This window comes from Eretmochelys imbricata, chromosome 6, assembly GCF_965152235.1.
Source record: "Eretmochelys imbricata isolate rEreImb1 chromosome 6, rEreImb1.hap1, whole genome shotgun sequence".
Lineage (NCBI taxonomy): Eukaryota > Metazoa > Chordata > Testudines > Cheloniidae > Eretmochelys > Eretmochelys imbricata.
The window spans coordinates 40697081-40718263 of record NC_135577.1 but is presented as its reverse complement, the minus strand read 5'-3'; the positions used below and the strand labels follow the sequence as shown (position 1 = coordinate 40718263).

General features: G+C 41.2%; 1 protein-coding gene across 4 annotated transcripts in view; it reads left to right on the top strand.

The window, feature by feature from the left end:
* The first annotated feature begins 234 nt into the window (after positions 1–234).
* HIPK3 (homeodomain interacting protein kinase 3) overlaps positions 235–21183 on the top strand; it is a 154811-nt gene continuing 133862 nt past the window's right edge. The window contains exons 1-2 of one of the 4 annotated variants that reach the window (XM_077818451.1): positions 235–874; positions 1580–1649. The gene's annotated coding sequence lies outside the window, so the exon portion shown is untranslated. The remainder of the gene's footprint in view (positions 875–1579; positions 1650–21183) is intronic. The other 3 variants (XM_077818450.1, XM_077818452.1, XM_077818453.1) reach the window with 3 other exon arrangements.

Here is a 21183-nt window from a genome sequence, read left to right as displayed (position 1 = left end):
ATGATGCTTACTCCCCTTTGTGAAGGGGTATAACAGCTCCAGGGCTAGAAAGTGCTCTAGAAGACTTAGGTGTTACTGCGCCAGGGGGAGGGCCCTGGCTGAACCAGGGAGTTTGACTTTGCACTTCCCGGGCAGGCCAGGGGCTCACCCGCGGCTGCAGAGGGAGCAAGGGGCTTTCGGGGCTCCCGAAGCGGGGAAAGAACAGGTTGGGGTCGGGGAAAGGGAGAGATCCAACCATCTCCTAGGGGCGGGAGCCAGGGCCTCTTCTCTGGGCTCCAGCGAGGAGCCTGGCAGAGGGGTTGGCGCGGAAGAAGGGAACCGGGGCAGCAGGCGGGGAGGCTGATCCCTCGGCGGGGCTGAGCGGGGGGTCAGGGCCGGGCCCTGAGCGGCAGTTCCGATTGCGGCGGCAGCGCGGCAGGCAGGGCCCGGGCGGTGGCGCTGCCGCCGCGGCGGAGGCCTCGAGCTCGCCCAGTCTCCGCTAGGGAGGGCCCCATAGCTAGGAACCGAGCCGAGCCATGTCCAAGCGGGGCTGAAGTGCAGCGAGTCCCGCGGGCCCCTCCGCGTGCACCATGGGCACCAGCGCCTAGGCCGCCGGCGGAGAGAGGAGCGGCAGTGGGAGGAGGAGGCCGGGGGAGGGCTGGGTCCCTCCCCGGGAAGATGAGGCGGAGGCCTGGGGAACAGAGCAGGCTGAGCTGGGGCGCCTTCCTCTCAGCCGCCAGGACAAGATGGCAGCGTCCGAGGCGCCGGCGGCAGGCGCAGGAGCAGCAGCCGCAAAGAGCTAAGCCCGGCCTGGGAGGCGCCTCCCCGTGACTCTCCCGGACATGCCCAGGACGGCGGCGGCGGCTCGGACACTCGCGCTGCCCGACCTGTGAAGGTGAGGGGGCGGCCCTGCCTGCCGAAGGGGGGGGACCCGGCTCCTGTTCTCTGCCTGGGGCTGAGGCCGAGGCCGCCCGCAAAATGCCCCGCTGGGGGTGGGGCTGTGGCCGCGGCCGCTGAGAGTCCGGGCGGGAGTAGACTCGGGCGCTTCTTGCCCTGTCTTTGGAGAGTGGTAGGAGCTCGGAGCCCACTGCTCCCGAAGGCGCCTCCTGCCGGGGACCAGGCAAGTCAGGGTGCGGGGTGGCGGGGAGGGGGGTGACGACGTTGGCGCTAACAAACTTTGAGTCCTGGGTTGGGCCGCCCCTGCCCCTTCTAGCTTCTTTGCCAGCCCTTGGGGCGGGGGGGCAGGCGCTGCCCCACCTCGCACACGCACTGCGCAGTTCCCCTTCCAGCTCCCCTGGCACTGAAGTTTGCACAGGGAGGTGACGCTCCCACGAAAAATCTAGTGGTAAACAAGCAGGCTGGTCCCACACCGAGTGTCCCTTCTGTTTTCCCGTTCCACTGTTATCATCCCTTCCCTTTCTCTGGCGCCCCTAAGCTTCCCCTTCTTTTATTCTTTTCTCTGTCTTTGCCCCATTCTCCCGTGCATTCTGTAATTTCTCTTTGGAGGGGTTTGTTCGATGTGTAAAACTAACCTGAGGATCTATGTGTGATTGTTGTTGTGATCGAAGAAATGTGATACCCTCCGTTTGCAACTTGTCAGGCCAGCAGGAAGGCGTGGCTGCCGAGCGTCTCTTGTTACAGCCGTTATTGCTTCCCTTTGGGATACAGAGGTAATTTGCAAATGTAGTTTGGGAAGGAGTATGTCTATTTCCATTTCAGAGGGGGAAACGAATAGCTTAAAATGGTACGTGGGACTGATGACAATTCAGTGGAGCTCCTTTGGAACTTACGTTGCTGCGGTTTCTTCCTCCCCCTCTCTTCTTCCCCCCCCCCCACCATGATTTAGTAATAAGTGTTAGTTTAGTCCTTGTATGGTGTTCTCAAACTCTGTGAAATGCTGCTGTTGTTCCCAGGTGACGGTATATTTAGTCTGTTTATTACGAAGAGCTCGTTTAGAAAATGCTTATTTGTTGTTGTTTTGGCAGTTTTGTTTTCAAATATCTATAACTTGGCTGTTCTAAATCAGTCGAAATTGGAGCTTAACAAAAATTAGATAGAATAAGCTGCTGCTTTGTACTTGAAACACTTGATTAGAGGGTGGCCAAAACTAACTCTTCTCACAGTTTAAGATGTTTTTTTTTTTTTTTATATTGACCTATCACAAAGGCACTTATTTTTAAAGGGGAATATTTGCCAGTCATTAGCTTTAAAGTAGGTAATGTCTTCTGGTATTTATAATTTGACTATTTAAAAGAACAACAGTTTCTTGTTTGCATAAAAGTTTGAGCAGACTCCACAGTTACTTTTTATAACTTTTCCCCCCCATGGAGTCATTTCTGTATCCCAGCACCATTTTGGTTTTAGGCGCTGAGTATCTTATCACCCTTATACCATAAAAAATCAGCTACTGCATACGCATTAGTTAACTTTGTAAGATAAATATTGATAACTCTTTTTATATCAAGCCATAAATGAGTTAGAAATGATATAGGTAGTATTTTAAAATGATTTTTGTAGAGGTTCTGTTGATATTAGATGCTAAATGTCTAAGTTTTAAAATGAGAAAGCCAGAAACTAATGTATATCACTTCCATCCTATGGTCAGCAAGTTATTCCTAGCTATTATATTAAATCATAATGTTCTAAGACTTCTGAATTTACTTAACAGATCTTAAATGTTTTTTAAATGCCATTTTTAAAATGTGTTTTTGCTTTGATCACTATCTTTAAATGCAGATCAAGTACCTTGTTAGTGTGGAAGTAACAGATGTTAAAGCTGCAGTTCACTAATAACAAGACTTAGAGTTAAATATAGTGTTGTATTCTCTCAATATTACTTTCACATACCATTATAGCAGTTGCACAAAGTATCTGTTCAAACAGAGCAGCTGATTTGAGAGCAAAATAAAAATATTGGCTAGTCTCCAGAGGTTTGGTTTATAGAGACCTTTGACAAATTAATATTGTTACAGGAGGAACTATGTTTGAAATACACACTGTAACTAAAAACTGTCTTAACTTTAACAAGCGTGTCAGCCAGCAAGGAGAGTAATTAAGCAGCTGAAAAATAGGTCAGGACTGTATTCTGAAGTGGCACGATGAGGTTGCAAATAAAGAGTACAGCAATGTGTAAATTTTTTGTAGGTGACTTAATTGGAGAAAATTGATATGATATTGATGACTACATTATCTCAGCATATTTTAAACATGACAATGAGTATATGGTAAACTAGATTTATCTAATCATGTAAAAGAATTTGCTAGACTAGTTATGCTTGTTTACTGCGCTAAATGTTGGAGACTTCCATTGTAATGCTATTTTGCTTCCTATCCATGGTGTGGTATTATGTTTGTAAATTATTTCTTCATAGATTTATTTGTGTAGAAGTTATGGCTGGTGCTTTTGTGGTATTAATATGATTCTGTATTTGCAAACATTTTAGAATTAGACAGACTCCATCACCTTGAAATCTGGTTAGTTTGAAAAAAAATTAAAGTGGTTTAAGGAGCTACGTCTGCCTTGAGCCCCTCTGCCAACTTCTGTGGTTTCTTATACAGTAACTCCTCACTTAATGTTGTAGTTATGTTCCTGAAAAATGAGACTTTAAACGAAACGATGTTAAGCAAATCCAATTTCCCCATAAGAATTAATGTAAATGGGGGGGTTAGGTTCCAGGGGATTTTTTTTTTTTTTTTGCCAGACAAAAGGTATTATATACATTTAAAACAATTTTAAACAAGCAATTTAATATAGGTATTAAACAGGCTGGCAGCCTCCCTATCAGCTCTCCTACCCCCGCGCCTGCCTCCTGCCCGCGGCAATCAGCTGTCTTGCGGCATTCAGGAGGCTGGGGGGAGGAGCGAGGACACGGCACACAGTCTCCCCCCCTCCCTCTCCTGCCTCCTGAATGCCGCAAACTAGCTGATTGCCGCATTCAGGGGCAGGGGAGGGAGGGGGAGCCTGCGCGCCGCGTCCTCCCCTCCTGAATGCTGCAAACCAGCTGATTGCCACGGGCAGGAGGCGGAGGGAGCAGGAGGAAGGCACTGATCCGCGGGGTCTGCCGGCGGGTGGGAGGTGCTCGGGGGGGGGGGCATAGGGAGCTGATAGGGGGGCTGCCAATCATGGACCTAGCAGGCGGCCAAATGATGTTATATCAGAGCATTGCACAACTTTAAACAAGCATGTTCTGAAATGGAGCAGGGACGTAAGATCGGAACAATGTTAAGCAAGAGGATGTTAAGTGGGGAGTTACTGTATTTGGATGTCTTCTTCTGTCATCTTTCTTTTGTTGGAGACCCCTAGACACAAACAGGGAAAACAAAGTGATATCAACTATACAAAGTAAAGAAATTGAGGGGGAGAAATCATAGTTATAACAGTATTAGAGAGTTTTTTCGACAAGTGTGTTTGTTTTGCTAGACTGCTTTAAAGGAACAATGTGTGATGATTTAGAGGTGTGATGAGATACAGATATAGATATATATTTAAAGTGCTTGGTGTGTGGACTTGATACTGCTCTCATTAAAGTCTATAGGAGTTTTACCAGTTAGGCCAACACTGAGGGGTTCTGAAAATCCCACCCAGATGTATTGTGAATTTAGGACCTGATTCTGCAGGCTCATCTTCATGGAGTCCACCTGCATGTATGAGCTTGTGGGTTTGGGGCCTTAATATGTTAGTGTAGAGAATAAAAATCAAAATACAATTTTCTTTTTTCACGCTACCACTATACTGATAAATTATAAGATGTTCTCGTTTATTGTGACAAACTTTTGACGTTTTTAAAAAAAATTACAAGTTTGCCCTCACTTGCAAAGTTCTCAGTTGATGAGTCTTTTTGCATGGACAATGATGTGATTACACATGGCTGGGCTTATTTTTTCTGAATTTAAGAAGTAATGTCAAATGCAGAGGAAAAACTTCAATTTTAGAATTCTGATACTATTTAACTTTCAGCTAATATATTGATTAATAACTGTAACTATTGGTAGGCTGTATGTGTGTGTGCACGCTCCATAAGGCATTGGGGGAGGGGGAGCATAATGCGGTTTGGATGAAAAATACCACCAAACACAAAATAAAGTTAAATTGTATAAACTTAGAAGTCCTCTACATTTTAATCTGCACTGTTTTGTCAAACAGTCTACAAGTTATGGGGTGTGTGTGTGAGAGAGAATTAGCACTAAATTGCTTGTTGTTTATCAACCCTACTTTTCCTGATGTGTGTTTATACTCCTACAGTAAATGTAATAAAGATAGGTAGAATAGTCTCATGAGCAAAAATGAAACATGGTAATGACTATTAATCTTCTTCAGCCATTAATGAAATTACACCCATATCTCAGTGTAAGAAAGAGCTTCTAGTCATCTGTATCTTTGCAAACCCCCCTCAGATGAATTAATTGAGGAGCTCTTGTTGTGACTGCTGCACAGTTACAAGAGAATTTAAGATTATTGCCCTAATGTTAATTTATTGAAGAATGTGTTCTGACATGTACTATTTCTTCAACTTGGATTATGATGGCCATTTAAATGGGTAATGTGGTCTGCAGCAGGTCAGGCTACTCATTTCTGACTGTTCTAAATATTAACTCTACTGCTATTTTAAAAATGTGGAAACAGCTGTAGATTGCACTTGGTGCTCCAGTATTTTTAAAACTTAACTATTTTTATGTGGAAGCAAATGCACTTGTTTCCAAAACAAATTTAAGTATAATTTTTACTTCTAAAAAAACTTTTGTATTGAAAACTAGGAAGATGCAATTAATTAAGGGAGCCTTCACTAACACCTAAAGGATTTATGTTACTTGGGGGCTGAGTGGGGGGAATACCATTTCTACATTGATGAAGCATGAAAGATATTCTAAAGTAGAAAGGATTAGAGACCACGTTTTATTCCAGTATGTGCACTTTTGGGCAAGAAGTAGTAGAAGGTGAACTGGAAAGAAAAGAAAATAGGAAGTGTGTGTTCAGTGGCTGAAATTAGCCGGTTGCACATGAGACCAAAGTTCAAGAAAACAAGTGGTGCAATGTTGTAGGAACGAATTTTGGGCAGTTTTAGAGAGAAGATGAGAAGGCCATATATACTTGGTAACAATAGTTAAAGCAGTTTTTAACAGTTTAGTATTCCATTATATGTTACTGGACTTCAGTTTGCATATCTATATTTTCAAGCTTTTTCTTGCTATTTCTGCAGCTAGCACAACAGGTTAGAGATACTCTCCGTTTTTTTCCCCACAGGAAGATAATGAAATTTGAATTTTTTTTTTGTTGGTAATTTATCAGCTTTAACATGTCTTGAACTGCTTTCTCTGTAGCATAAGAGGAGGCAGACAAGCAGACCTGGACTGGAGCATGTGGTTTGAAAAATCCTACTGCTCATTTGTCTATAGACAAATCTTAATTTAAAACCTTTTTTTTATCTTAGTCTTTGTGACATTGATGCTGCGCTTTCCTTTTGGGGCATTAACTTTTCAGAAGCAAATAAGAAAAATATAAAGATGGAGCTCAAAGTGCATGTTCTCATATTCCTGGCTAATCTGCTCATTATCTTTTATGTCATCTTGTATGGTTGCAGTTTGTTTTTTAAAAGCTTAGTCCTATCTTCCGGGTGTTCATTTGAAAAAGCTTTTATTTCTACATGTATTTTAATCTTGTTCTTTTAAAAGTGTTTCTCTAACAAGGCTATTGTACAATTTATTGAGAAAATACAGTCAAATTGAATGGGGATTTGCTTTTTGTCATCTTGCAGAAATTTCTCAAGATGTGATCTCTCAGCTTGAGGTTGAGGGCAGGTAGGGAACATTTATAGTTATGTTTTATACTACTCTTCTGAAGGGTCATAGTAATCTGAAGTAATTCATCTTTCTGTATAAAGCCAAATCATGTTAAACCCTACTCTGGGAATAGGAGGGCCTGTTCTACATTAGGAAATTAGGTCAGTATAACTCTCTTGCTCAAGAGTGTGAAAAATCCACACCCCTGAGTGATGCAGTTAAACCATCCAACCCTGGTGTAGACAGCACTTAGATCTATGGGAGAATTCTCCTGTAGAACTGGCTATCACATCTCGGGAAGGTGGAATACCTATGGTGATTGAGAAACCCCTCCAGTCAATGTAGGTAGTGTCTTCACTGAAGCGCTACTGTGGCGCAGCTGCACTGCTGCAGTGTTTTAAGTGTAGACAAGCCCAGCAAATTACATTTTGTGACTTGTCATGTCTTGTGTGCTGCACTCTCTAGCTCTAACAGTTAATTTTTAATTTACTGTTTTGCTTTAAAACTGGAAGAGAAAACAATTGTTTTTTAAAAACAAAACCTTAAATCAGTCAGCAATTTCATGATGAAATGTTTCTGGCTATTTAAGGCTTTTAGATTTAAATATTTGACCTGACTTCTACATTGTTGAAAACTTATGTGGAACATTCTCTAATTTCTTAATTAGAACTACATATTTCTAGTACAACCATAATCGTGTGTGTATGTGTATATACATATATAAAATCTCTCTATTTCAGAGATTATTTAAAATGACTTACTGTTATGTGATCTACTAAAATATAGTTGTGACAGGGTTTCCAGGGTGCAACCTGAACTGTGGGACCACGGAACCCTCTGTCCCATCCCATCAACCTGGAGTATCCCTTCTTCGGTGCTGTTGGCAAGCTATAAAGCTCTGGCAGGTACTGTACTTACACAGACATCCACAGGCAGGAACACACCCAATTCAGTTACACGAGTGCTTCTCCCAGCCAATCATAAACCAGCAATAGAGAGGCTCCAGCCATTTCGCCCCAGCTTCCCAGCTTTGCACCCCAGAACTGTACCATCTTGCCCTGGTCAGAAACCTGACCAGTGTAAGTTCATTACCCAGTCTGTCCCTCCCTCGATGTGGAGAGGACACGCGCTAGCAGGACCATCCCTAGCTATTCTGAGGCCGTATGCAGTCGTCCCGCGGGGTGTGTGTGTGTGGGGCCCCAGGCTTCCAGAGGGATGGGGCGGCGGGCCCCAGGCCTCTGTGGGCTGGCTTGGGGGTCGGGGGGAACCGCTCCCCAGCACTCACCAGTCTGGCCCTGCAGCAGCCCTCAGGGGTGTGGGGTCGGGGGTGGGGTGAAGCAGGGGTAGGGGAGGAGCAGGGCAGGGGCCTTGGGGAAGCGGTGGAGTGGTGGCGGGGCTGGGGCGGAGGGAGTGGAGTGGGGGCGGGGCTGGGGTGCAGCAGGGGCTGGAGCAGCATGCAGCTGTGCAGGGCACCAGGAAATTTGGTGCCCCAAATTTCCTGGTGCCTTATGCAGCTGCGTATTTTGCATATGGATAGGGACGGCCCTGCACACTAGCCTTTGTAAACTGAGCTGAGATTTCCCAATCAATTCAACCAAAACACACTGTTTGAGGTGAAATATAAAACAGATTTATTAACTACAGAAAGATAGATTTTAAGTGATTGTAAGTAGCAAGTGTAGAGATCAAAGTTGGTTACCTAAGAAATAAAATAAAATGTTAGTCTAAGTTCTATAAACTAAACAGGATTTGAATCAAGCAGTGTCTTACTCCGGCAGATGGTATAGTCCTTCAGTATATAGGCAGAGACTTTCCTCGATCCTGGGACCACCTTCTCATAGTTTAGTCTTTGTCCTCCAGATATGCTTCTACGTGTTGAGTTGTGGGGGGAGTGAGGCTAAGTCATGATGTCACTTCCTTTCTTTATAGTTTCTTCCAGCTTTCTGGGAAGATCTAAGCTCGTGATGTGGGGGGTCCACCCCCATTGGTCAAGCATTCTCCATTGTCTACATGCTCTCTCTGAGAAGTCTTCTGGGATGGCTGTTGGGAAAGTGGATTCCCTTTACTGGGCCATCAGCCTGCCTGACTACTCCATTGTTGTACCTGAAAGGCTGGTTGTGGGTTTTCCCAGCCTTACAACATATTTCAGTAGCACACACATAGAAAAACTTCATAACTTTGCATACAATGGTAGCACATACAATCCAATGGAATATTAATGTTCAACAGATCAAGACTTAAAAATGGTACATCACAAGGCATACTTAATGCATAACATGTCATAATTATATGACCGTGGTGAATATGAAGGTTCCAGGGTGCTGCTTTGAGGCACGGCGTGCCACAATAGTATATTGTGCTCCCTTTCTGCCTTGACTGAATGTGTGTGTGTGTGTGTGTGTATATATATTTTTTGGGGTGGCATAGAAATGATTCTTTAAGGCTCCCCAAAACTGGGCAATGTATAGCTGCAGAATCCATGGGCATCAAAAATAAACTCTGTGTTTGTATGTCTGGTGAGACTGATTAACCAGGGATTGTTAGGAAAAATTACCATGACATACTTCCAAACTTAGTGAACATTTTCCATATTTAAGGCTATTTTAGGAAATAAAAGGATTAGAAAAATAGCCTTTTAAAATATGGCTATGATTAGTATTGCTATTAAAATTTCCTCCACAATTGGGGGACTCACTTTGGCTCCCAACCCCCACAATTCCATGGTGTCCAAAAATAAGATGTTGTGTAAGTTGTAGTTGGGGCTAAACAAAACAGTTACGTTAATTTTGGCTTCGTTCAAAACACGGAGATAAAATGGGTGCTGGTAAAATGGATTAGAACAAAATTAGTAGGGGAAAATATTACTTTTTAGTTTCTAAGGAGATAGTATCAGATCTGTAAAAGTATGAATGCCCTTTTTAAAAGTAAAAGAATGAGGTAGAATGGTTCCTAAATGGTAAATTTCTCTGCAATGGGTAACCTATAGACTACTCATTGAAAATTGGATATATTGCTAAACCCCTCCCCATGAAACAATTCTTAATTTAAAATGTAATCTTTTAAAACTGATCACATCTCAGTCTCTCGTCCAGTTAGTGATAAAATAAATCAGTAGTTTTGGAAAAGAAGATATTCGTTGTGTGGTGTCACAGCTTTCAAACAATTAATGTGCCACTGTGGAATGATTTCCCATTTAATACCTCTTAAATTACTTTTAATTTAATGCGTGGTTTAACTTAATTTTCTATTTTGATTTATGTCTTTTCCATAGAATGTAGACTACTTGTTAGAGAATAGACAAGATACATGTTTCCATGAATATAACTTACTGGGTACACACATGAAAGCAGTGAAGTTATCCAAAATATATAGTAGAAATGTTATTGTCATGGAACTGAAGAGTCTCTGAAGTGTTCGTGGTTTTGAGGCAAACGAAGTATGGAACTTGGTGTTTTACAGACTTGTCTTGTGTTGTCACAAGGGTTTTTATCTTGGTGGCAATACTGAAAAGAACATGAACTGTACAATTTCATTTGTACAGTGCTCATTATGAGGGATGATAAATAAACTCTTGCAATTAATGTCTAGGTTCCAGTATTGAAAAAACTTGACATAGAACAAAGAATAGATAAACTAAAGTTTTAAAATGTTTATTGTGACAAATAGCCATGCTTCACACTTAGTGGAATCTTTTTATTGCAGAGATGTTTTATATTAGAATCAGAGAAATCACTAAGGCCTTGATCCTACAAACTCATGCACATAGACAGAATGTGCCAGAATTCCTACACAGAGCTCTATCGAAACCAGTGATGCTCTGCAGGGGAACAGGTATCTGTACATACATAGGAGCTAACAGAATCTGGGCCTAAAATGAGTATGTTGTCATGTAAAATGCAACAGTTGTAGTGAAGAATTTAACTTTGAAATTTGACTCAACAAATGCTGTCAAGGTTCCTCCCCCACTCTGAACTCTAGGGTACAGATGTGGGGACCTGCATGAAAAACCTCCTAAGCTTATCTTTACCAGCTTAGGTCAAAACTTCCCCAAGGTACAAAATATTCCACCCGTTGTCCTTGGACTGGCCGCTACCACCACCAAACTAATACTGGTTACTGGGGAAGAGCTGTTTGGACGCGTCTTTCCCCCCAAAATACTTCCCAAAACCCTGCACCCCACTTCCTGGACAAGGTTTGGTAAAAAGCCTCACCAATTTGCCTAGGTGACTACAGACCCAGACCCTTGGATCTTAAGAACAATGAACAATCCTCCCAACACTTGCACCCCCCCTTTCCTGGGAAATGTTGAATAAAAAGCCTCACCAATTTGCATAGGTGATCACAAACCCAAACCCTTGGATCTGAGAACAATGAAAAAGCATTCAGTTTTTTACAAGAAGACTTTTAATAAAAAATAGAAGTAAATAGAAATAAAGAAATCCCCCCTGTAAAATCAGGATGGTAGATATCTTACAGGGTAATTAGATTCAAAAACATAGAGAACCCCTCTAGGCAAAACCTTAAGTTACAAAAAAGATACACAGACAGAAATAGTTATTCTATTCAGCACAATTCTTTTCTCAGCCATTTAAAGAAATCATAATCTAACACATACCTAGCTAGATTACTTACTAAAAGTTCTAAGACTCCATTCCTGGTCTATCCCTGGCCAAGACCAGCATATAGACAGACACAGACCCTTTGTTTCTCTCCCTCCTCCCAGCTTTTGAAAGTATCTTTTCTCCTCATTGGTCATTTTGGTCAGGTGCCAGCGAGGTTACCTTTAGCTTCTTAACCCTTTACAGGTGAGAGGAGCTTTCCCCTGGCCAGGAGGGATTTCAAAGGGGTTTACCCTTCCCTTTATATTTATGACAAATGCAAATAGAAATGTAAAATAAGTTGTAGTTATAGGAAAAGTAATACATATCAACATTTTAAATCCACAATGAAATAAAAAACATTCCCCATTGTAGGACCACAATAACCATTAGCTACAGGAAATCAATGAAAATAGACTGGATACAGTTTATTATAAAGTTATACCCTAAAATCTCAAAACAATTAAACCATCATTAAATCTAAGCAGAAATTTACGAACACCTTTCAGTGTCCTACGTAGTCTGTATTATATAGATTTTAATCTTAGTTCTTGATTAGAATTTAAATTTACCCAACACCTATTATTTTAAGGATTGAGCCTGCTAGCCTAAAAATGTGTGCCATTTCCCTCTCCCTTCATGGTATGCATATTTAACTTCTATTCAAACTTCTCCACCTTTACTCTTGGGGGAATTCTGCACCAAAAAAATAAAAATTCTGTGCACAATATTTTAAAATTCTGCAAATTTTGTTTGTCAAAATAACACTACATAATCATGCCAGTTTCAATTATTTTGGTAATTTATTTCAGAATACCTGTCAGCCAGTATGTCTGTAACAATACAGACACACACAAAAATTCCCCCAGGAGTAGAGAGTTAAAGAAACCCTTATGACAATCCAGTTTCTGTTTCTCTGCTCCCACTCCCCGTAGAGCCCAGCTGAGGGCCAGACATCACAACCTCTCCCCGCCCCCCCCTGAGCCCAGCTATGGGGCCCAGCTGCAGAGCCCCTCCCCCCCCACCAGCCCAAACACCTGTCCCCCTACCTCTCAGAGCCCAGGGATCCAGAGGAAGAAACAGCCTGATGCTTGGTCCCAGGCTTGCGTGGAGTTTCGTGCATGCTGCTGTCTCCTTCCCTCAGGGGGTGCAGGGAACTACAGATGCTGGGAGCCCTCCAGCTCCTCCTCCCCCACCCCCGGCAGTGACTACCAGGTGTGAGCTGGGCTCTGCCAGGCCCAGCAGCCTCTAGTGGTGACCAGCAGCACTACAGCCCATTTCTGTGGGGGAAAGGAAATTCTGCGTGCACAACATTAATTTCTGGAAGATTCTGCATTGTGCAGTGGTGCAGAATTCCCCCAAGAGTACACCCTCCATACACACCCTTCAGAAACCTCTTTGCAGGTCTTACTTTTTCCCTGACTGAAAAGTTCCTACTGCTTCTCTCCATGGCTTGGACAGGTTTTTCTGCTTGTCAGCTTCTTTACTGCTCCTGGATCCTCTGCAACTTTCTGCCCTTCTCTCTCCTATCACTCTGCTCCCTGTCTCCCTTTTCTCCTGTGAAAGAGTCAGTAGTTCTCCAGACCACTTGCTTGTCCACATTTCTGTTTGTTTTGGTTGAGGTTTTTCAAGCCTCGTTCTTGACCGTATAAGCTATTTTCTTAAGATGAAATTCACCCATATAGGAGAGGGGCCCACACAAAGTTCTGTCCAGTCATTTGAGAATTTTTTACTTCAGTAGATCTGATGTTTTAGGTGAATGAAGGATCAATTAATTTTTAAAAAAAGAGATCAGACTGATAAGTCTACGTGTAGATGCTCAAGCTAGTTCAGATCTACTGTTTGTGTTGAGGATAGCCTATGCTGATTCAGAGCCGGTGGCAGATATTTCATTTTTCTCCCTGTGCATCCTAGTTTATTGCTTGCAAGCAAAGGAAGAAAAAATAAGTTTGTTCATCCCATTTGTATTTGTGACTAAAGTCATATTGGGATCACAAGGTTTAGCTTTTGACGTGTGTACAGTATGAATATAATGATTATGCCTTTGTGCTTTCTTTATTACTGTTGGTATAATTGACTTTCAGAAATAATTTAGGACTCCACTAAGTCGTGAATTTCCTTTTTACATTTTATTAGTTCAACACTTCTTATGTTTAAAAAAAATAATTTTTATGTATTGAGACAATGGAGTTCTGACCAATTTCATTTGAATTTACATTGTCAGTAATTGAAATACTTTAAATATTTATATTGAATGTATACCAATCTTTTCCTATGAACTGAAATTGCATGATAGGAATGGCTCAAATCATTCTCCTCACCTAATTGTTTTGAATTCTAATTCTGTTAATAAAGAAGTCTGTCTAAGCCTTCTATCTAAGGACCTTAAAGGGCTGTACAGATACAAAGTCCTGTAACACTCCTTTGAGGTGGGAAAGTATTACTATACTTACTTACTAAGTGGGGAAACTGAGGTTGCATCTTGTCCATTTCCCCACAAGTCTGTTGCAAAGTTGGGAACAGAGCCCAAATTTTCTTATTCTCATTCTGTGCCTTCTCCTGATTGTTTATCAGTTTTTGCCTTCCAATTATTAGAATTTTATATTGAGATAAGTGCAGTATATCATATCTGTGTAGTACTACTCTTGAGCTTGAAATGATGTTGGTCCCTTCCAATACCCCTCTCCTCCCCACCCCAACTCGTGGTTGCATGCCACCTCCTCTCATTCTTAGCTTGCCCTCCTTATTATCTTCCAGTCAGTTCTTTCAATGAATGAGCTTTATTTATGTAGGAGCGTCATCTCTTCACCTGCTGTTCTGGCTCTTTTACCTGCTCAGTGCTTATCCTGCATTGAGTATTCTTTTATGTCTCTCCCTGCATTCCAGTCAGGTAGGAGTGTATGTGTTCAAGTATTTCCTGACCCTGGAGCTTTTTCAGGCTCTTCTGGTTCAGCACCACTAAGTTACAGGCCTCCATGGATTTGGGAGGAAACTAGACTCTATAGCCTTTGATTTTACTCTAGATATTTATTTGCTCTTGTCTCAGAAGCTCAAAGTGCCTTTATGGAGTTAGAGGAATGATAGGGTTGGATAAATGACAGCACAAAGGCAGATCTCCGTGGGATGGGATCTATTGTGTCCCTTTTCTCCCATCCACCAATGGAAATGGAGGGTATAATGTGGTGCATTTGTTTTACAGTGTCTCAGGATTCTTCCATCCATCTCTTTCTTTCATGAGTGTGGGAATTCACCTTCATGTACCTGTTCTTTCAATTTGGGGCAGAAGCTGCATAATTTTCTTAGAGTAAAAACTTAAGAAAATTTAAAGTACAGTAGAAGTATAAGTGAATATAATCCCCTCTATTCATTTGGATAACTACTGTTATCTTGAATAGCCAGCAGGCTTGCATGCAGAGGAGGATGTGTCCAGAAGCCTGGTATTTCTTCAGTTTAAAAATATACTTTTATGTCAGTGGTTCTCAACCTGAGGACCCACATTTTGATTTAAAATTTTTTGCGGTCCCCCAAGCCTCCCACTCAGCCCCAGGCTCTGCCCTCACTCCACCCCCGCCTCTCCTCTTCCCTGCTTCTTTCCACCCCTCCCTCAAGCGCACCTCCTCCCTGCTCCTCCCCTCCCTCCCAGTGCCTCCCACATGCTGCTGAACAGCTGTTCCATGGCTTGCAGGAGGCACTGGGAGGGGGAGGAGTTGATCAGTGGGGCTGGCGGCCCAGGACATGACTTGCGAACCCCCAGAGTAGTCCGTAGACCCCAGTTTGAGAAACTCTGCTTTATATAACATTGTGACCAATACCACCCCAACTCAATGTCTTGCTTGGTCTTTCTTGCTTCCCCCCTTGTGTTACCATCTGGCTGTAGCAAGTGAACACATCTGTGAGATGATACATCTGTTTATGCCCCTTGACCAAAAATGAGAGGATGGTGTAGTTTCCGGAAAGTGTTTACTCTTCAGTACTTCTCCTTACAGGTTACAAGGTTCTCTTCTTTTTGAGGACCTCTGAATGAAATTACCCATACAACAGTAATCTTAAAAATAAGATTGATTTAAAACAGGAAATAGCTATTTACCTACTATCTGGGTTTACATCTTCCAGAAGCTAAACTTAAATAAGGCATTTTTAAGATAGTTACAGAGAGAAAAGAAAAGTGAACAACGTACATCTCTTGAAAGCAATCTGCTCTCTGACCTTTTGGTCAGGTTGTCATGATTGCTTGATGTCCAGAGACAAATTTTTCTTGCTGTGTCCAGAGATCTTTTAGGATTTGTCACATTTTGTTTTTGTATCAATTTAATTCTGTCAGTTTAGAAACAGCATCAAGTTAAATCAGTACAATCCTTTAGTGTAGACAGTTATACCACTATGTAGGAGCTCATGTCAGTATGGCTTATTTTCATAAAATTGTGAAATAGGCAATACTTCTATCAGCACCTTTCTACCAGTATAACTGTGTCTATGCTAGGGATCACACTGATTTAACTATCTGTTTTATAATTAAATTGATACAAAAACTATTTGGAAACCACTCATAATAAAAGATAGAACTGAATTATGCCTTTTGAAAATTTGCAGTGAGTTTAAGATAGGGGATAACATACTAAGCTGGTGTCTTGTACAGTGTTTTAAAATATAGTGTAACAGTAAGCTGTCTGTAATGGATGGTAATTGGAACCTTGTATTTGTTAGCAAATATAGTATCTGGGAAAAATCTGTTTAGGTATTTAGTAATATTGCACAACAAAATGGTTTTAACAATTATGATTTAGAATTAGATGCTCACTAATAAAAAAATTGTCTGAAAGACGTTAGAAAACAAGTTTTTGTTAAAGTATAACTACTGTTTTAGCTTTGTAGCATGTGGTTAAGCTTTGCATATTATCATGGTTTCTGCCACAGCAACAGTAACTTGTACCTGATTATTACTGTAACTGTATATTAAGTAACTGTTTATACTTTAGTCAATGCAGTTCTAAAATAGTGTGAAGAGTTTCTTGAACATTCATGCATAATATTCAGCAATATAAGTTTTCTTTTTTTCTGGGATGGGGAAATCAGATGTCATTAAGAAGTTAATAATTAGTGTTGTAAAACTTGGAACAGTCCATGCTTTTCAAGGTTGTCACAAAGACTGCCAAGTTTATCGTTCTTACAAACTTTCTAAGCCTTTTGGAAGACTGAAAAAATAATTGTAATAGACTTTGGGATCCTCTGAGCTTCCCTACAACAACTAGTACAGAAGCTGACAATATAATGTATTCCATTTCATAGAGTAAAAAGTTTGAGAGTTGCATGTGAAGTTTCTGTAGAATTTTAAACTTGGTGTGAAGTTGTGAGAACTGTGTACTATTCTATCTCCTGTTTCTCTCTTTTTGTTAATTTGTAAACCTGGAGAGAATTCCTCTTGTGCTCCTGAACAGAACATATGTGAACATGTGACTCTCCCAGTTCATTTGTTACACTGAACATGTAGATTGTGTTTTGTATGGTCAAAACTCTCTGCCTTCCTGTAATTTGACTATTTGTTTAGTAGAATGGCCAGTCTGGTCCTTTCCTCTCAGTTTGGCTCTCAGCTGGCAGCTCTCTGCTTCATACCCCAAATCCTTCTGTCAGGAGACCCAGTTCTGAAGCCTGCTTTCTTTTGTTTTATTTCCTTCAGTTAGAGGCCCTCCCTCCAGACTTATTGTTTCTGGCAGGTGTTGTGGGACAGGGTAAATGTTAGCTCCTGTTTCCAGGAGAGATCATTAACTCTTTTCTGCCTTGCTCCAGTGTGGACTTGTCCTACCCTATTACATTTGAACCTGAGGATGAACTGTGGAGATTAATTCAATTTGTGCATGCCAGTGCCACAAGAGATGATCTGTGTGCTGGAATATAGGTATGATTCTCTAGGAGGGGAAGAAGACTATACAAATGTGAAAGCAGAGGTGAATGGGGGATACAGACAGAAGGAAGAGTAATAAAAACAGGAGGGAAGGGGCAAACAGACTGAGAACAGAAGCAGTTCTGTTGGCTTAGTGACAGTTAATGAGAAATGTTGGGTTTGAGAGTGATGTGGACAGCTTCTCTAGTAACCTGAAACACTGGGTGGCTGATGAGGGTATCTGAGCAAGGGAAGGGGTTCTAAAAAAGGGTGGATGCTAGTTTAAGTAACTGTGAGAGAAAAGACGTGTAAAGGTTCAGTGAAACTCGTCTAAAAAGAGGATAAAAAATGGACACTGACTGCATGTAGGAGGAAGTACATTCTAGTGTTTAGAGAAGAAACAAATAAGTCTTTGCTCCTGTTAGTAGTCTCAGCAAGAGGGTCCACATGAACGTGAGTCTGACTCCTGCAAGGTTTCTGCGTGGAGTTCTGCAACAGGCTGATGTGGGCATTGTACGCAATTCTACTAACAACAGTATATAGACATTTCCTTTCTTCCCCTTACCCTGTCTTGTCCACAGGTGCATAGGTATGGCCTTTTTGGTCAGAATCTGAACCAAATTTGTTTTTTTGCCATACTCTACTGACTGTCTAGGTTATGGTTCAAGATTTCAAGTAGTGCTACTGTTTTCAAAGCAGTTTGCTCCCAGCCTTGTGTTTTGGTTGACATTACTTTTCCTTGATAAAATAGATTTGAACAACGAAGGCTGTGGTTGAGTTACTGCTGAGTGCTTAATGGCTCCCACGTTAGCCGAGAGTTTCTCAGTGTGGATTGATTTAAATTGCCAAGTGGAAAGCCTCAATTTAAATAATCAATTTTAATCAACTTTTCCATTTGTACTTTACTTGTTTTCTAAGGAAAGGTGCATTCTCAATGGTTGAGATAACCATTAAAACATAAGGATTTACAACTAAACAGAGCCTTTACTCTAGAGATGGTACATCTTTGTTACCTAGGAGGGTACCCTATCACTATGTACATTTATTTAAGCAATTATATAGTTTACTATTTTCAGATACATATTGTACCTTTTTAGTATGTTGGAAAATGGTGAATGATATAATTCTTATTTATACTATTGTGCCATATTTATAAAGGTTGACCTTCAAATTTAGATGGTTTTTCCCCAGATTTTTTTCTATCTATAGAAAAGCAGCCTTTGACTCTAAAGTTTTTGATAGAGGCTAATGAATTCGGCATATTTATTTTTTACTTAAATGTTCTAAGAGATTATAATAAATTTTAGGCCATACATAAATAATATTAAATTCAGATTCCATTTTAAGGAAGTTTATTTTTAAAAAGAAAAACTTATAATTTAACAATAAAAATCCAATTTTTACTCACCCTGCTGTTGCTGCAATATCACTCTTTAATCTGCTGCTTTGTGAAGCAGTTTGGGGATCCTTGGATATGATTAGTTAGTTAGTGTTTTGAAAATGGAAGACATTATGTAAGTACTAAGTTTTATAATTAAATAATTACTTGATATGTTTGTAAGGAAGGTGCTGAATAAATGTTATGGTGGAAGCTAGTAATGAAAACTAAATTCTGTTCTATACTGACACCATAAAGATGACTTGCAAGAAGAAACACGGGTTTATGCTGCATGCATGCATGCGCATATATATATATATATATATATATATATATATATATATATATATATATATATATATATATTTTGCTTTTTGATGTATAAAGAAGGCCTAACATGTTTAAAAACTTTTTTTTTCTTGCTCGACTTTTATCCTAGAGACAGGACTTGACATTCTTGAGGATTTTCAGGTTAAAAAAAACTTAAAACTTTCAGACTTTCTTTATACATAACAAAGAAAGGTGTGTATGGCGAGTGGGGAAGAATAGAGCAAGTAATTTTTCTCTTTCCTTCACAGGGCACCTTTTAATTTCTGGTTTATTAGTATGCTTGAATAGTTGCATTTATGAAAAATCTCAATTATTTCTAGAATGCTCTTTTTAAAAGATCATGGTGTTTAACATTTTTTTAAATTATGAAGTTAAATTTTCTCCACTTTATACTTAATTAACCTCATGGTTATGCTACCTATTTAAGTCAGCCTTTATTGTGTAAAATATTTGTGGAAAAATAAGTTGAGTTTATAACACTGTTTTCTGACTGATATTTTGTACTGATTGCATTACACATTCCAGCAACTACAACAAAAAAATCAGTATCTTATTTACTGTTCAAACTTTGAAATAGTTTTCTAAGTTACATGAATCTATTTAACAGTGAGCCATGCTGATATGTTTAGTCAGTATATTCTCTAGATTCTTTGTTGCAGTACAGCTGGAAAGTTGAACAGACCTTGGAATTCAAAACAAAATACTCTTTCCCGCATATAAGAGGGTGACAGCTAAACCTAATGAAAGAAGTCAAGTTAGTAAATTTTATACAGTAACTCCTCACTTAACGTTGTGGTTATGTTCCCGAAAAATGCGACTAAGTGAAACTATGTTAAGCGAATCCAATTTCCCCATAAGAATGAATGTAAATGGGAGGGTTAGGTTCCAGGAATTTTTTTTTTTTTGCCATACAGTACAGTACTATAGTTGGGAGGTGCCCCCACCTTACCCCACACAGGCACAGCCCACTGGCACTGGAGACAATGAGGCTGGCAAGGAGGCTGAAGGTTAGGAGAAGCATGTTGTGCAGCAGCGGCGGCAGCTTCCCCTACTCTGCAAGCACCAGGACAGGGGGCTCAACCCTCAGCCCACCCACTCCACTCCTTCCCCCAAGCCCCCACCCTTAACCCACCTCTTCTTTTCCCCCTCCTCCTTTACTCCGCATGCGGCGTCCTCACTCCTCGCCCCTCCCTCCCCTGCCTCCTGCCCGCGGCAATCATCTGGCTTGCGGTTTTCTGGAGGGAGTGTGGAGGAGCGAGGACACAGCATGCAGGCTCCCCCTCCCTCCAGAATGCTGCAAGCCAGCTGATTGCTGTGGGGGGAGGTGGGGGAAGGCGCTCATCTGTGGGGTCTGCTGGCAGGTGGGAGGCACTGTGGGGGGGCTGTAGGGGAGCTGATAGGGGGGCTGCCAGCTGTGGACAAAGCAGGCAGCCAAACGATATTATAGCGAAGCATTGCACAACTTTATATGGCGCATGTTCTGTACTTGAGCAGGGACGTAAGATCGAAACAACTTTAAGCGAGAGGACGTTAAGTGGGGAGTTACTGTACTGAGTTTTTTAAAATATGCACACTTGCATACAGGGAATACTGAGAATTTTAGTAACTATTAATGGATTGATGAAAAGAGTCTACAAAGGCCACCACTGAAGCCCCACTCATAAGAAGGGCCATACTGGGTCAGACCAAAGGTCCATCTAGCCCAGTATCCTGTCTTCCAAGAGTGGCCAATGCCAGGTGCCCCAGAGGGAATGAACAGGTAATCATCAAGTGATCCATTCCCTGTCGCTCATTCCCAGCTTCTGGCAAACAGACTAGGACACCATCACTCCGGCAAACATTTATGCCTGTGTTTGGACTGGGGCCAAAGATATATTTAAAATCTTATGGTTTAGCATAATTTCACCAGTAAATCTACTTTCTGGAACAATTCCTCTACTTTTATTATTTAAATAATTTTGGAACATGTTGTAGCATCTGCAAAACCCTACAGCAACCCTGAATTGCTACTAAAATCCAATACACTGTTAGGTGGACTGCTGAAAAAGACACTTATCTCAACAGCTTTGGAGTTGATATAGGCTGAAAAGAACAGAACTTCACATGAGAAATTACATAGAGTACATATAGTCAACATTTGCTGAAATACTGGATGCAGATTTGAGACACGGGTTTCTTCTGACTGATTTTGACCTATATATGTGAATTGTCTGGCAAAAAAAAATTTCCCTGGAACCTAATCC